At 32.9% G+C, this 16979-nt stretch overlaps 1 long non-coding RNA gene across 1 annotated transcript; it reads left to right on the top strand.

Annotated features, from left to right (window-relative positions):
• Positions 1-14932, top strand: LOC126832568 (uncharacterized). Its single transcript, XR_007684768.2, has 3 exons — positions 1-216; positions 14407-14545; positions 14838-14932. It is a non-coding gene; the product is annotated as an uncharacterized LOC126832568 (long non-coding RNA).
• The last annotated feature ends 2047 nt before the right edge of the window (positions 14933-16979 follow it).

Here is a 16979-nt window from a genome sequence, read left to right on the forward strand (position 1 = left end):
TCTTGGCCCACCTTGACGGCTAATTGTCAGACAAAAATACCCGTTGCCATTTACAGCTACACCATTGTAAATACTATCATATCAAATGTTACCATGTGATCTTGATTTTATCTCGACTAATGTGAGAAATAGCCAGACGTTAATAGATACAGAGTAGATGTACACCAGACAAGATGAACCAGGTTACGTCTGTATGTCTTTTGATTGTGTTTATAGGTAAGAATTAAACCTTTGTAGGGTGCACATGAATCTCACACTCCAAGCTACTCGACGTCCGCGTCACGACCGCCCCGTAAAACTATCCTGACCACGGACTTTTAAATAACAGATGTACGACAATCTGTGAACCATCTTCAAACGATTAGTGTGAGGCTATCTTGCGATCATGCTTCATCTTTCTTCAACTTCAATATGGACATCAATTTTTTACTTGACTATGGTCTTCACGTATTTTTAAATAGTTGAAACCTATGAAAACTATATTGTTCTACACACTTTATTTTTAGAACAGTAAAGCAAGAAACTTATAAGTTCAGCTAGGTTTCACGAACCTAGAACTCAGGGAATTACTGACAGTACGTTGACCAATTACACTGGTCATTTCACCAACAATGTTTGTCAAACTCAATTTCAGACCATTTTCTGCTCGTAGTTTTTAGAGGTAGCAAACTACAAATATTTTCACTAGAGTCCCTTCTATCATAAACCATGATCAAACCTTGTTCCTGGAGTAATGGTCGCGGATCTGGTGGTTATACCCAGACAAACCTCCCATATGCATCAACAAGGCAATTTAATTAGTTCATCATTATGGCGTATGTTTAGCCAACAGCTATCCATAGACAATCACTGCCATACAATAAACAGCTTGTGGAAAGGCTGCAGCTGTCAAGGCAATTCTCTTCTAACCCAGGGATATTGAACACAGGGAACCATAAGTCCGCCCGAAACCTATAAAAGTACAATAATGTTTCACAAAGACATCGTGAAAAGTTTGTGATATATGTTCTGGAATAGTAATTGTACACTAAAGACTTGTTCAGCTGGGGTATAGTTCTACATGTCCAATACTTTATACTCGTTTTACTGATTCAATGACGTATTAGATTATCATTAGTAGTTTTTGTAGCAGCATTTTAGTAATGTCTAGTAATTTATTATAATTAGGGTTTCACACTGCGTAGCTTGTGTGAAACACTATTGTTTTTGTTAAAATTATTATTAGGGTTTCACACTGCGTAGCTTGTGTGAAACACTATTGTTTTTGTTAAAATTATTATTAGGGTTTCACACTGCGTAGCTTGTGTGAAACACTATTGTTTTTGTTAAAATTATTATTCTTATTATTATTATTCTTCTTTTGTTTTGAGTAGATCTCAGCAACTGATTGTCGGATCGTTACGATTTCTTCGGTTTTATCGGAAAAGTGGGTGTGACTTAGAGGATAAAGCTATTTTGAACGTTCTGCGACAATGCGAAATGTCCGAAATCACCGAAGCTATCGTTTTTAGAAATATTGCAGTAATTTTAACAATAATCATTGGATTTTAACTTTCGATGCATTTTGGCATAGCCGGAGACGGGGCACATAGCTACGCTACTTTTAATTTTTGATTTTCGGCAAATCTTCGCAGATATTAGGCGCTAAATTTAGAAAATTTAAATTTTTACAAAAAACTTTTTTATTTATAAATATTTTTTAATCGTGTTTTACACAAATATAACGAGTCCTCTGACTTGGGCAAAAATGTGAAAAATTTTTGTCTCGGTAATTTTCCTTGGCCCCCATTGGCTAATTCAGTTTTTCAGTCCTAGATTAATTATTTATTGTTCGATTTGTATAAAACAAAGTTCATATGCCCCGTTGTCTCAATTGTCATTTTTTTTGTTACCAATAGTGTTATCTGTCGGCACCGGAAGTGGCGTAAATTGACAAAAAACTACAATTTTGACAGTTAGGTACCATTTTTCGAAAGCAAATATTATTTTTTTCAAATCTGGTATAACTGAAATTGTGCGCCCTTTAAAGGCGCACAAAATGTTGGAACCAGTTTTTTTAATTTCGATTCCGTTTTCGGGCTATTTCGATTAAAAGGTGAAAAAAGGTGTAAAATTAAGCTATTTACAACCCATCCAGCGTTTTCATATTTTAAAATATTACTTCGTAACTTTCATAAACTCGTAGCAATAATCTATACGGAGAGAATGTATGTGAAAATTAATTTGTAATATGCGCAGTTGCCGAGAAATGGGCAATTTTGCATGAGTCACTTTTTACGCTAGTTTGCCTGTAAAAGAGTCAATTATTATTCGATTTTCATAAAAGTGACACCATTTGATGTGTAATGTCAATTTTAACTAGGTCAAACCAATTTAACATTTTCAATATCACCGGAAATGACGTAATTTGGGCAAAAATTGTATTTATAGCCTTCGAAACCAGTAATTTATTCAAATGAGTCATATTTGTTATTTGTTTAAAATTTTGATATTTGATTCAAATGAACTAATACAATGAACCCTTACGATCATATAGATATCACAAAATGGTTTCTAACTTGTTCAGTTGCGGAGAAATAGGCAATTTTCAACAGGTCACTTTTTAAGGTTTTTTGTCAATAAAAGTGTCAATTATTATTCGATTTTCATGAAATTTTCATTGTGTGATACCTAATGCCATTTACGATTTCATACAAGTAATTTAAGATTTTCATTATCACCGGAAGTAACGTCATTTTGGCAAAAACTGTATTTTTAGCCTTCAAAACAGATATTTTATTCAAATGAATCAGATTTGTAATGTTTTTAAAATTATGATATTTGATTCCAATCAACAAATAGAATGAACTCATTCGATCATACAGATACCTCAAAATGGTTTCTAACTTGTACGGTTGCAGAGAAATAGGCGATTTTCTACAAGTCATTTTTCAAGGTTTTTGGTCTATAAAGGTGGCAACTTTTATAGGATTTACATAAAATTTTCACCATGTGATGATGCTATTTCTGATTTCATAAACCAATTTAACATTTTCATTATCACCGGAAGTAATGTAATTTTGGTACCGGAAGTGACATAAGTTCAAGGGTAACGTGGCACCGGTGAAACCCGTCATTACTGCTTCGCAGTTCTAGTTCTTATTATTATTATTCTTCTTTTGTTTTGAGTAGATCTCAGCAACTGATTGTCGGATCGTTACGATTTCTTCGGTTTTATCGGAAAAGTGGGTGTGACTTAGAGGATAAAGCTATTTTGAACGTTCTGCGACAATGCGAAATGTCCGAAATCACCGAAGCTATCGTTTTTAGAAATATTGCAGTAATTTTAACAATAATCATTGGATTTTAACGTTCGATGCATTTTGGCATAGCCGGAGACGGGGCACATAGCTACGCTACTTTTGATTTTTGATTTTCGGCAAATCTTCGCAGATATTAGGCGCTAAATTTAGAAAATTTAAATTTTTACAAAAAACTTTTTTATTTATGAATATTTTTTAGTCGTGTTTTAAGCAAATATAACGAGTCCTCTGACTTGGGCAAAAATGTGAAAATTTTTTGTCCCAGTAATTTTCCTTGGCCCCCATTGGCTAATTCAGTTTTTCAGTCCTATATTAATTATTTATTGTTCGATTTGTATAAAACAAGGTTCATATGCTCCGTTGTCTCAATTGTCATTTTTTTTGTTACCAATAGTGTTATCTGTCGGCACCGGAAGTGGCGTAAATTGACAAAAAACTACAATTTTGACAGTTAGGTACCATTTTTCGAAAGCAAATATTATTTTTTTCAAATCTGGTATAACTTAAATTGTGCGCCCTTTAAAGGCGCACAAAATGTTGGGACCAGTTTTTTTAATTTCGATTCCGTTTTCGGGCTATTTCGATTAAAAGGTGAAAAAAGGTGTAAAATTAAGCTATTTACAACCCATCCAGCGTTTTCATATTTTAAAATATTACTTCGTAACTTTCATAAACTCGTAGCAATAATCTATACGGAGAGAATGTATGTGAAAATTAATTTGTAATATGCGCAGTTGCCGAGAAATGGGCAATTTTGCATGAGTCACTTTTTACGCTAGTTTGCCTGTAAAAGAGTCAATTATTATTCGATTTTCATAAAAGTGACACCATTTGATGTGTAATGTCAATTTTAACTAGGTCAAACCAATTTAACATTTTCAATATCACCGGAAATGACGTAATTTGGGCAAAAATTGTATTTATAGCCTTCGAAACCAGTAATTTATTCAAATGAGTCATATTTGTTATTTGTTTAAAATTTTGATATTTGATTCAAATGAACTAATACAATGAACCCTTACGATCATATAGATATCACAAAATGGTTTCTAACTTGTTCAGTTGCGGAGAAATAGGCAATTTTCAACAGGTCACTTTTTAAGGTTTTTTGTCAATAAAAGTGTCAATTATTATTCGATTTTCATGAAATTTTCATTGTGTGATACCTAATGCCATTTACGATTTCATACAAGTAATTTAAGATTTTCATTATCACCGGAAGTAACGTCATTTTGGCAAAAACTGTATTTTTAGCCTTCAAAACAGATATTTTATTCAAATGAATCAGATTTGTAATGTTTTTAAAATTATGATATTTGATTCCAATCAACAAATAGAATGAACTCATTCGATCATACAGATACCTCAAAATGGTTTCTAACTTGTACGGTTGCAGAGAAATAGGCGATTTTCTACAAGTCATTTTTCAAGGTTTTTGGTCTATAAAGGTGGCAACTTTTATAGGATTTACATAAAATTTTCACCATGTGATGATGCTATTTCTGATTTCATAAACCAATTTAACATTTTCATTATCACCGGAAGTAATGTAATTTTGGTACCGGAAGTGACATAAGTTCAAGGGTAACGTGGCACCGGTGAAACCCGTCATTACTGCTTCGCAGTTCTAGTTAGGGTTTCACACTGCGTAGCTTGTGTGAAACACTATTGTTTTTGTTAAAATTATTATTCTTATTATTATTATTCTTCTTTTGTTTTGAGTAGATCTCAGCAACTGATTGTCGGATCGTTACGATTTCTTCGGTTTTATCGGAAAAGTGGGTGTGACTTAGAGGATAAAGCTATTTTGAACGTTCTGCGACAATGCGAAATGTCCGAAATCACCGAAGCTATCGTTTTTAGAAATATTGCAGTAATTTTAACAATAATCATTGGATTTTAACTTTCGATGCATTTTGGCATAGCCGGAGACGGGGCACATAGCTACGCTACTTTTGATTTTTGATTTTCGGCAAATCTTCGCAGATATTAGGCGCTAAATTTAGAAAATTTAAATTTTTACAAAAAACTTTTTTATTTATGAATATTTTTTAATCGTGTTTTACACAAATATAACGAGTCCTCTGACTTGGGCAAAAATGTGAAAATTTTTTGTCTCGGTAATTTTCCTTGGCCCCCATTGGCTAATTCAGTTTTTCAGTCCTAGATTAATTATTTATTGTTCGATTTGTATAAAACAAAGTTCATATGCCCCGTTGTCTCAATTGTCATTTTTTTTGTTACCAATAGTGTTATCTGTCGGCACCGGAAGTGGCGTAAATTGACAAAAAACTACAATTTTGACAGTTAGGTACCATTTTTCGAAAGCAAATATTATTTTTTTCAAATCTGGTATAACTGAAATTGTGCGCCCTTTAAAGGCGCACAAAATGTTGGAACCATTTTTTTTAATTTCGATTCCGTTTTCGGGCTATTTCGATTAAAAGGTGAAAAAAGGTGTAAAATTAAGCTATTTACAACCCATCCAGCGTTTTCATATTTTAAAATATTACTTCGTAACTTTCATAAACTCGTAGCAATAATCTATACGGAGAGAATGTATGTGAAAATTAATTTGTAATATGCGCAGTTGCCGAGAAATGGGCAATTTTGCATGAGTCACTTTTTACGCTAGTTTGCCTGTAAAAGAGTCAATTATTATTCGATTTTCATAAAAGTGACACCATTTGATGTGTAATGTCAATTTTAACTAGGTCAAACCAATTTAACATTTTCAATATCACCGGAAATGACGTAATTTGGGCAAAAATTGTATTTATAGCCTTCGAAACCAGTAATTTATTCAAATGAGTCATATTTGTTATTTGTTTAAAATTTTGATATTTGATTCAAATCAACTAATACAATGAACCCTTACGATCATATAGATATCACAAAATGGTTTCTAACTTGTTCAGTTGCGGAGAAATAGGCAATTTTCAACAGGTCACTTTTTAAGGTTTTTTTGTCAATAAAAGTGTCAATTATTATTCGATTTTCATGAAATTTTCACTGTGTGATACATAATGCCATTTACGATATCATACAAGTAATTTAAGATTTTCATTATCACCGGAAGTAACGTCATTTTGGCAAAAACTGTATTTTTAGCCTTCAAAACAGATATTTTATTCAAATGAATCAGATTTGTAATGTTTTTAAAATTATGATATTTGATTCCAATCAACAAATAGAATGAACTCATTCGATCATACAGATACCTCAAAATGGTTTCTAACTTGTACGGTTGCAGAGAAATAGGCGATTTTCTACAAGTCATTTTTCAAGGTTTTTGGTCTATAAAGGTGGCAATTATTATAGGATTTACATAAAATTTTCACCATGTGATGATGCTATTTCTGATTTCATAAACCAATTTAACATTTTCATTATCACCGGAAGTAATGTAATTTTGACAGGATCACTGACATGTAGCAAATGAATTGATTGCTGGATTTGGTTGTTTCTGCGTCCATTTTATTTCATGTGTGCAATGCTTATGTGGAAACCTGTTTAACGGTTTCATTGGTACCGGAAGTGACATAAGTTCAAGGGTAACGTGGCACCGGTGAAACCCGTCATTACTGCTTCGCAGTTCTAGTTCTTATTATTATTATTATTCTTCTTTTGTTTTGAGTAGATCTCAGCAACTACTTGTCGCATCGTTACGATTTCTTCGGTTTTACTGGGAAAGTGGGTGTGACTTAGAGGATAAAGCTATTTTGAACGTTCTGCGACAATGCGAAATGTCCGAAATCACCGAAGTTATCGTTTTTACAAATATTGCGGTAATTTTAACAATAATCATGGGATTTTAACTTTCGATACATTTTGGCATAGCTGGAGACAGGGCACATAGCTGCGCTACTTTTGATTTTTGAGTTTCGGCAAATCTTCGCAGATATTAGGCGCTAAATTTAGAAAATTTAAATTTTTACAAAAAACTTTTTTATTTATGAATATTTTTTAGTCGTGTTTTACACAAATATAACGAGCCCTCTGACTTGGGCAAAAATGTGAAAATTTTTTGTCTCGGTAATTTTCCTTGGCCCCCATTGGCTAATTCAGTTTTTCAGTCCTAGATTAATTATTTATTGTTCGATTTGTATAAAACAAAGTTCATATGCTCCGTTGTCTCAATTGTCATTTTTTTTGTTACCAATAGTGTTATCTGTCGGCACCGGAAGTGGCGTAAATTGACAAAAAACTACAATTTTGACAGTTAGGTACCATTTTTCGAAAGCAAATATTATTGTTTTCAAATCTGGTATAACTGAAATTGTGCGCCCTTTAAAGGCGCACAAAATGTTGGGACCAGTTTTTTTAATTTCGATTCCGTTTTCGGGCTATTTCGATTAAAAGGTGAAAAAAGGTGTAAAATTAAGCTATTTACAACCCATCCAGCGTTTTCATATTTTAAAATATTACTTCGTAACTTTCATAAACTCGTAGCAATAATCTATACGGAGAGAATGTATGTGAAAATTAATTTGTAATATGCGCAGTTGCCGAGAAATGGGCAATTTTGCATGAGTCACTTTTTACGCTAGTTTGCCTGTAAAAGAGTCAATTATTATTCGATTTTCATAAAAGTGACACCATTTGATGTGTAATGTCAATTTTAACTAGGTCAAACCAAATTAACCCTTTCAATATCACCGGAAATGACGTAATTTGGGCAAAAATTGTATTTATAGCCTTCGAAACCAGTAATTTATTCAAATGAGTCATATTTGTTATTTGTTTAAAATTTTGATATTTGATTCAAATCAACTAATACAATGACCCCTTACGATCATATAGATATCACAAAATGGTTTCTAACTTGTTCAGTTGCGGAGAAATAAGCAATTTTCAACAGGTCACTTTTTAAGGTTTTTTGTCAATAAAAGTCTCAATTATTATTCGATTTTCATGAAATTTTCACTGTGTGATACATAATGCCATTTACGATTTCATACAAGTAATTTCAGATTTTCATTATCACCGGAAGTAACGTCATTTTGGCAAAAACTGTATTTTTAGCCTTCAAAACAGATATTTTATTCAAATGAATCAGATTTGTAATGTTTTTAAAATTATGATATTTGATTCCAATCAACAAATAGAATGAACTCCTTCGATCATACAGATACCTCAAAATGGTTTCTAACTTGTACGGTTGCAGAGAAATAGGCGATTTTCTACAAGTCATTTTTCAAGGTTTTTGGTCTATAAAGGTGGCAATTATTATAGGATTTACATAAAATTTTCACCATGTGATCATGCTATTTCTGATTTCATAAACCAATTTAACATTTTCATTATCACCGGAAGTAATGTAATTTTGACAGGATCACTGACATGTAGCAAATGAATTGATTGCTGGATTTGGTTGTTTCTGCGTCCATTTTATTTCATGTGTGCAATGCTTATGTGGAAACCTGTTTAACGGTTTCATTGGTACCGGAAGTGACATAAGTTCAAGGGTAACGTGGCACCGGTGAAACCCGTCATTACTGCTTCGCAGTTCTAGTTCTTATTATTATTATTCTTCTTTTGTTTTGAGTAGATCTCAGCAACTGATTGTCGGATCGTTACGATTTCTTCGGTTTTATCGGAAAAGTGGGTGTGACTTAGAGGATAAAGCTATTTTGAACGTTCTGCGACAATGCGAAATGTCCGAAATCACCGAAGCTATCGTTTTTAGAAATATTGCAGTAATTTTAACAATAATCATTGGATTTTAACGTTCGATGCATTTTGGCATAGCCGGAGACGGGGCACATAGCTACGCTACTTTTGATTTTTGATTTTCGGCAAATCTTCGCAGATATTAGGCGCTAAATTTAGAAAATTTAAATTTTTACAAAAAACTTTTTTATTTATGAATATTTTTTAGTCGTGTTTTAAGCAAATATAACGAGTCCTCTGACTTGGGCAAAAATGTGAAAATTTTTTGTCCCAGTAATTTTCCTTGGCCCCCATTGGCTAATTCAGTTTTTCAGTCCTATATTAATTATTTATTGTTCGATTTGTATAAAACAAGGTTCATATGCTCCGTTGTCTCAATTGTCATTTTTTTTGTTACCAATAGTGTTATCTGTCGGCACCGGAAGTGGCGTAAATTGACAAAAAACTACAATTTTGACAGTTAGGTACCATTTTTCGAAAGCAAATATTATTTTTTTCAAATCTGGTATAACTTAAATTGTGCGCCCTTTAAAGGCGCACAAAATGTTGGGACCAGTTTTTTTAATTTCGATTCCGTTTTCGGGCTATTTCGATTAAAAGGTGAAAAAAGGTGTAAAATTAAGCTATTTACAACCCATCCAGCGTTTTCATATTTTAAAATATTACTTCGTAACTTTCATAAACTCGTAGCAATAATCTATACGGAGAGAATGTATGTGAAAATTAATTTGTAATATGCGCAGGTGCCGAGAAATGGGCAATTTTGCATGAGTCACTTTTTACGCTAGTTTGCCTGTAAAAGAGTCAATTATTATTCGATTTTCATAAAAGTGACACCATTTGATGTGTAATGTCAATTTTAACTAGGTCAAACCAATTTAACATTTTCAATATCACCGGAAATGACGTAATTTGGGCAAAAATTGTATTTATAGCCTTCGAAACCAGTAATTTATTCAAATGAGTCATATTTGTTATTTGTTTAAAATTTTGATATTTGATTCAAATGAACTAATACAATGAACCCTTACGATCATATAGATATCACAAAATGGTTTCTAACTTGTTCAGTTGCGGAGAAATAGGCAATTTTCAACAGGTCACTTTTTAAGGTTTTTTGTCAATAAAAGTGTCAATTATTATTCGATTTTCATGAAATTTTCATTGTGTGATACCTAATGCCATTTACGATTTCATACAAGTAATTTAAGATTTTCATTATCACCGGAAGTAACGTCATTTTGGCAAAAACTGTATTTTTAGCCTTCAAAACAGATATTTTATTCAAATGAATCAGATTTGTAATGTTTTTAAAATTATGATATTTGATTCCAATCAACAAATAGAATGAACTCATTCGATCATACAGATACCTCAAAATGGTTTCTAACTTGTACGGTTGCAGAGAAATAGGCGATTTTCTACAAGTCATTTTTCAAGGTTTTTGGTCTATAAAGGTGGCAACTTTTATAGGATTTACATAAAATTTTCACCATGTGATGATGCTATTTCTGATTTCATAAACCAATTTAACATTTTCATTATCACCGGAAGTAATGTAATTTTGGTACCGGAAGTGACATAAGTTCAAGGGTAACGTGGCACCGGTGAAACCCGTCATTACTGCTTCGCAGTTCTAGTTCTTATTATTATTATTCTTCTTTTGTTTTGAGTAGATCTCAGCAACTGATTGTCGGATCGTTACGATTTCTTCGGTTTTATCGGAAAAGTGGGTGTGACTTAGAGGATAAAGCTATTTTGAACGTTCTGCGACAATGCGAAATGTCCGAAATCACCGAAGCTATCGTTTTTAGAAATATTGCAGTAATTTTAACAATAATCATTGGATTTTAACGTTCGATGCATTTTGGCATAGCCGGAGACGGGGCACATAGCTACGCTACTTTTGATTTTTGATTTTCGGCAAATCTTCGCAGATATTAGGCGCTAAATTTAGAAAATTTAAATTTTTACAAAAAACTTTTTTATTTATGAATATTTTTTAGTCGTGTTTTAAGCAAATATAACGAGTCCTCTGACTTGGGCAAAAATGTGAAAATTTTTTGTCCCAGTAATTTTCCTTGGCCCCCATTGGCTAATTCAGTTTTTCAGTCCTATATTAATTATTTATTGTTCGATTTGTATAAAACAAGGTTCATATGCTCCGTTGTCTCAATTGTCATTTTTTTTGTTACCAATAGTGTTATCTGTCGGCACCGGAAGTGGCGTAAATTGACAAAAAACTACAATTTTGACAGTTAGGTACCATTTTTCGAAAGCAAATATTATTTTTTTCAAATCTGGTATAACTTAAATTGTGCGCCCTTTAAAGGCGCACAAAATGTTGGGACCAGTTTTTTTAATTTCGATTCCGTTTTCGGGCTATTTCGATTAAAAGGTGAAAAAAGGTGTAAAATTAAGCTATTTACAACCCATCCAGCGTTTTCATATTTTAAAATATTACTTCGTAACTTTCATAAACTCGTAGCAATAATCTATACGGAGAGAATGTATGTGAAAATTAATTTGTAATATGCGCAGGTGCCGAGAAATGGGCAATTTTGCATGAGTCACTTTTTACGCTAGTTTGCCTGTAAAAGAGTCAATTATTATTCGATTTTCATAAAAGTGACACCAGTTGATGTGTAATGTCAATTTTAACTAGGTCAAACCAATTTAACATTTTCAATATCACCGGAAATGACGTAATTTGGGCAAAAATTGTATTTATAGCCTTCGAAACCAGTAATTTATTCAAATGAGTCATATTTGTTATTTGTTTAAAATTTTGATATTTGATTCAAATCAACTAATACAATGAACCCTTACGATCATATAGATATCACAAAATGGTTTCTAACTTGTTCAGTTGCGGAGAAATAGGCAATTTTCAACAGGTCACTTTTTAAGGTTTTTTGTCAATAAAAGTGTCAATTATTATTCGATTTTCATGAAATTTTCACTGTGTGATACATAATGCCATTTACGATTTCATACAAGTAATTTAAGATTTTCATTATCACCGGAAGTAACGTCATTTTGACAAAAACTGTATTTTTAGCCTTCAAAACAGATATTTTATTCAAATGAATCAGATTTGTAATGTTTTTAAAATTATGATATTTGATTCCAATCAACAAATAGAATGAACTCATTCGATCATACAGATACCTCAAAATGGTTTCTAACTTGTAAGGTTGCAGGGAAATAGGCGATTTTCTACAAGTCATTTTTCAAGGTTTTTGGTCTATAAAGGTGGCAATTATTATAGGATTTACATAAAATTTTCACCATGTGATGATGCTATTTCTGATTTCATAAACCAATTTAACATTTTCATTATCACCGGAAGTAATGTAATTTTGGTACCGGAAGTGACATAAGTTCAAGGGTAACGTGGCACCGGTGAAACCCGTCATTACTGCTTCGCAGTTCTAGTTCTTATTATTATTATTCTTCTTTTGTTTTGAGTAGATCTCAGCAATTGATTGTCGGATCGTTACGATTTCTTCGGTTTTATCGGAAAAGTGGGTGTGACTTAGAGGATAAAGCTATTTTGAACGTTCTGCGACAATGCGAAATGTCCGAAATCACCGAAGCTATCGTTTTTAGAAATATTGCAGTAATTTTAACAATAATCATTGGATTTTAACTTTGGATGCATTTTGGCATAGCCGGAGACGGGGCACATAGCTACGCTACTTTTGATTTATAATTTTCGGCAAATCTTCGCAGATATTAGGCGCTAAATTTAGAAAATTTAAATTTTTACAAAAAACTTTTTTATTTATGAATATTTTTTGGTCGTGTTTCACACAAATATAACGAGTCCTCTGACTTGGGCAAAAATGTGAAAAAATTTTGTCTCGGTAATTTTCCTTGGCCCCCATTGGCTAATTCAGTTTTTCAGTCCTAGATTAATTATTTATTGTTCGATTTGTATAAAACAAAGTTCATATGCTCCGTTGTCTCAATTGTCATTTTTTTTGTTACCAATAGTGTTATCTGTCGGCACTGGAAGTGGCGTAAATTGACAAAAAACTACAATTTTGACAGTTAGGTACCATTTTTCGAAAGCAAATTTTTTTTTTTCAAATCTGGTATAACTGAAATTGTGCGCTCTTTAAAGGCGCACAAAATGTTGGGACCAGTTTTTTTAATTTCGATTCCGTTTTCGGGCTATTTCGATTAAAAGGTGAAAAAAGGTGTAAAATTAAGCTATTTACAACCCATCCAGCGTTTTCATATTTTAAAATATTACTTCGTAACTTTCATAAACTCGTAGCAATAATCTATACGGAGAGAATGTATGTGAAAATTAATTTGTAATATGCGCAGTTGCCGAGAAATGGGCAATTTTGCATGAGTCACTTTTTACGCTAGTTTGCCTGTAAAAGAGTCAATTATTATTCGATTTTCATAAAGTGACACCATTTGATGTGTAATGTCAATTTTAACTAGGTCAAACCAATTTAACATTTTCAATATCACCGGAAATGACGTAATTTGGGCAAAAATTGTATTTATAGCCTTCGAAACCAGTAATTTATTCAAATGAGTCATATTTGTTATTTGTTTAAAATTGTGATATTTGATTCAAATCAACTAATACAATGAACCCTTACGATCATATAGATATCACAAAATGGTTTCTAACTTGTTCAGTTGCGGAGAAATAGGCAATTTTCAACAGGTCACTTTTTAAGGTTTTTTGTCAATAAAAGTGTCAATTATTATTCGATTTTCATGAAATTTTCACTGTGTGATACATAATGCCATTTACGATTTCATACAAGTAATTTAAGATTTTCATTATCACCTGAAGTAACGTCATTTTGGCAAAAACTGTATTTTTAGCCTTCAAAACAGATATTTTATTCAAATGAATCAGATTTGTAATGTTTTTAAAATTATGATATTTGATTCCAATCAACAAATAGAATGAACTCATTCGATCATACAGATACCTCAAAATGGTTTCTAACTTGTACGGTTGCAGAGAAATAGGCGATTTTCTACAAGTCATTTTTCAAGGTTTTTGGTCTATAAAGGTGGCAATTATTATAGGATTTACATAAAATTTTCACCATGTGATGATGCTATTTCTGATTTCATAAACCAATTTAACATTTTCATTATCACCGGAAGTAATGTAATTTTGACAGGATCACTGACATGTAGCAAATGAATTGATTGCTGGATTTGGTTGTTTCTGCGTCCATTTTATTTCATGTGTGCAATGCTTATGTGGAAACCTGTTTAACGGTTTCATTGGTACCGGAAGTGACATAAGTTCAAGGGTAACGTGGCACCAGTGAAACCCGTCATTACTGCTTCGCAGTTCTAGTTATTCTTTATCTTTGTTATTTTCTTATAAATTATTTTAGTCGGGTTTGTATACTGTATAGTATATGTGTATGTTTCTACGCAGGGGCGTGTACTACACAACTAATAACGCCATTCCAGATATGTGAAATGAAATGTATTCAAGATCATGGTAGTCCACTCGAATCACCTGAACGCGAAGATGTTTACAAAGCATGTCGCACGAACTGTTCAAAAACCTATTTGTAAGTTTTTACCCTAAGCCATTAGAAGCATTGAAGTGATTGTGTTTTTTTTGTTCATATGTTTTACCTAGGCCTGCCATCGAAAGTTTACCGAATACACTTTGAGTTTAAAAAATGTTTTTAAAAATTAGTTCAATTTAATTTCACTTGAAATTCGTATTAAATTTGATATATATTTAGGTTGGGTTTTTTTATGATGTCGTGTGTCAACCTTCGATCGTCAAATATGTTGCCCGTAATACTGCTTTTGTTTACTGAAATCTGTTGTTTTTATTTCATCTGTATCTTTCAGATTTGAACACAACTTTGGAAACCTACAAACACTGGGATAAGAGATCATTTCTTCTGCTAAAAATGTCAAATTAAATAAAATAAGACTACACGTGTTGTTACTTCACGTAAAACCGGGAGATAAGTGATGTGATTTATCTCCAGGCTTCACAGACCTACGTGATAGTGATGAGATTTAAATACCTATTAATTCCTACACTGAAATATGTCAAAGAGACTATACAGATAGCTCCATCTCAATCCCAATTCCGGGGGGGGGGGGGGCGAATTGTCTAATGTGGCGCTTTAGATCATAGCGTCTGTCATTTAGTCAATTGAGGATGCTAGTGCCATTTCACAAAATCTGAAAAAAATAATATTTTTGCATACTTTTAGACCAGAACACTAAAATTAAAATATACTGTAATAAGAGGAATCAGAATGATAAAAATGAGCCAGTTGTTAAGAATATCCGCTAAAAATGGATTTATTTTATAAAATCAGATGATCTTATTTAAAAACAATGGGTCCACCTTATTGCATTAGCATCCTCAATTGGCGTAGTCTCCATTACCAGCTTGTACGTGGCACGGGTAGGGTCAACTTTCAAAGGTTCCCCAGTTATCTCCCGCTGCTAAACACCCCTACGCGCAAGCGTATTATTGAGATTAAAATGAACCATATATTAGTCCCAAAATGACTTTGCTTGTGTCGTACTGGAAAGTGTAGAAACTAAATAAATAAATCGACCAAGGTTGCGTGCCAAAATTTATATAGACCCCCCCCCCCCCCACACACACACACACACTCCCTTCCCTATTTGCAGTTACGTATTCATATGGGTATCTATACGCCCACATTGTATGGACAGAGGCCGGTTTTTAACATATTTTTCATGTTCGATGTGAACCCTACCGATTTTCCCAACATGTCACAATCAAAGGATGCTATAAATAGTATATACAGGCTGTGGCGATATTGTCTCTTACTCACAATCATGAATATTTTCCAAAGCCAGGCAGATTTTACTTATCCTCATAATGTTACACATTTTTGGAACATTCATAATTTCACATTCCACGAAAATATCATGAGCAGAAAAAAGCTGAACCACAATTTAATTTAGACAAATTCTTATTTGATCAATTAACATATAGGCTATTATATGGCATCATGGTCGGGTTTCGATTTCAGAAATACACAGTTTGGACACAGATCACCAAATATTTCTATTCGTAGAGCGAAAGTTATTTTTAGTTTTTCTCTCCCTTTCCCTTTTCCCCCCTTTTGCATGGCGATTTTTGTTGACTTTTTGGTGTAGAATCGAAGAAAAGGGTTTGAAAATACATTTTCTGCCAGGTTTTGGTGAATATTCATGATTTTGAGGCGGAAGGATACAAGGGTTGAGAGCTTGTGTATCTCAAGTTTTTCATGGTGAACCTCATACATGCTGTTGGGCAAGAGTTTGCCACATGTTGCTCCATCTGTGGCAGAAAGCGTTCTACCCAACGAAAATTTTGGGAAAAGTTAGAGCCGGTCTAAGATACGAGAATTAACATTAAAGTAGCTAAGTCTCTAACTCAATATCATCCAAAATCTTCGACATTGAAAACACGAATTATTTGTCAATTTAAATCAACATTGATATGGTGACCTTACGGGGAAAAGATTGGCTTCTGATATCCAATTATTAAGACAAAATAAATATTTTACCGTTGGTACACGAATCTGGAGGGCATGCGCAATAAATACTATCGGTATAGAGTGGAATAACAAGACGCTAGAGTTTGCCATTCGATTGAGACTTCTGGCGTATTTCGCCGAACATAACTGATTAGAAATTGCAGTAAAAACAGAAACGATTGAATGTAAATCAGTTTATATACATTCACATTACATTATTATATGCGTTGCGACCCATTTGTGTCAATTTCTAGATCCAAAATATTAGCGATTTAGCTCCTTTAAAGTCAATGGGGAAATATTTAGTGAACTGTGGCCGTTTGTCTCTGGACTAAGACTAGTAATTATTGCGAGTTATAAATAGACAATTTTTCCCTTAAATTTTTTCTCCCCTCTTCCTGCATTTTTGGGTTGACTTTTTGGTCTAGAATTGGAGAAAAGGGATCAAATTTGCAATTTCATAGCAGTTTTGGGTAATACT

This window comes from Patella vulgata, chromosome 9 (genome assembly GCF_932274485.2).
Source record: "Patella vulgata chromosome 9, xgPatVulg1.2, whole genome shotgun sequence".
Taxonomy (NCBI): domain Eukaryota; kingdom Metazoa; phylum Mollusca; class Gastropoda; family Patellidae; genus Patella; species Patella vulgata.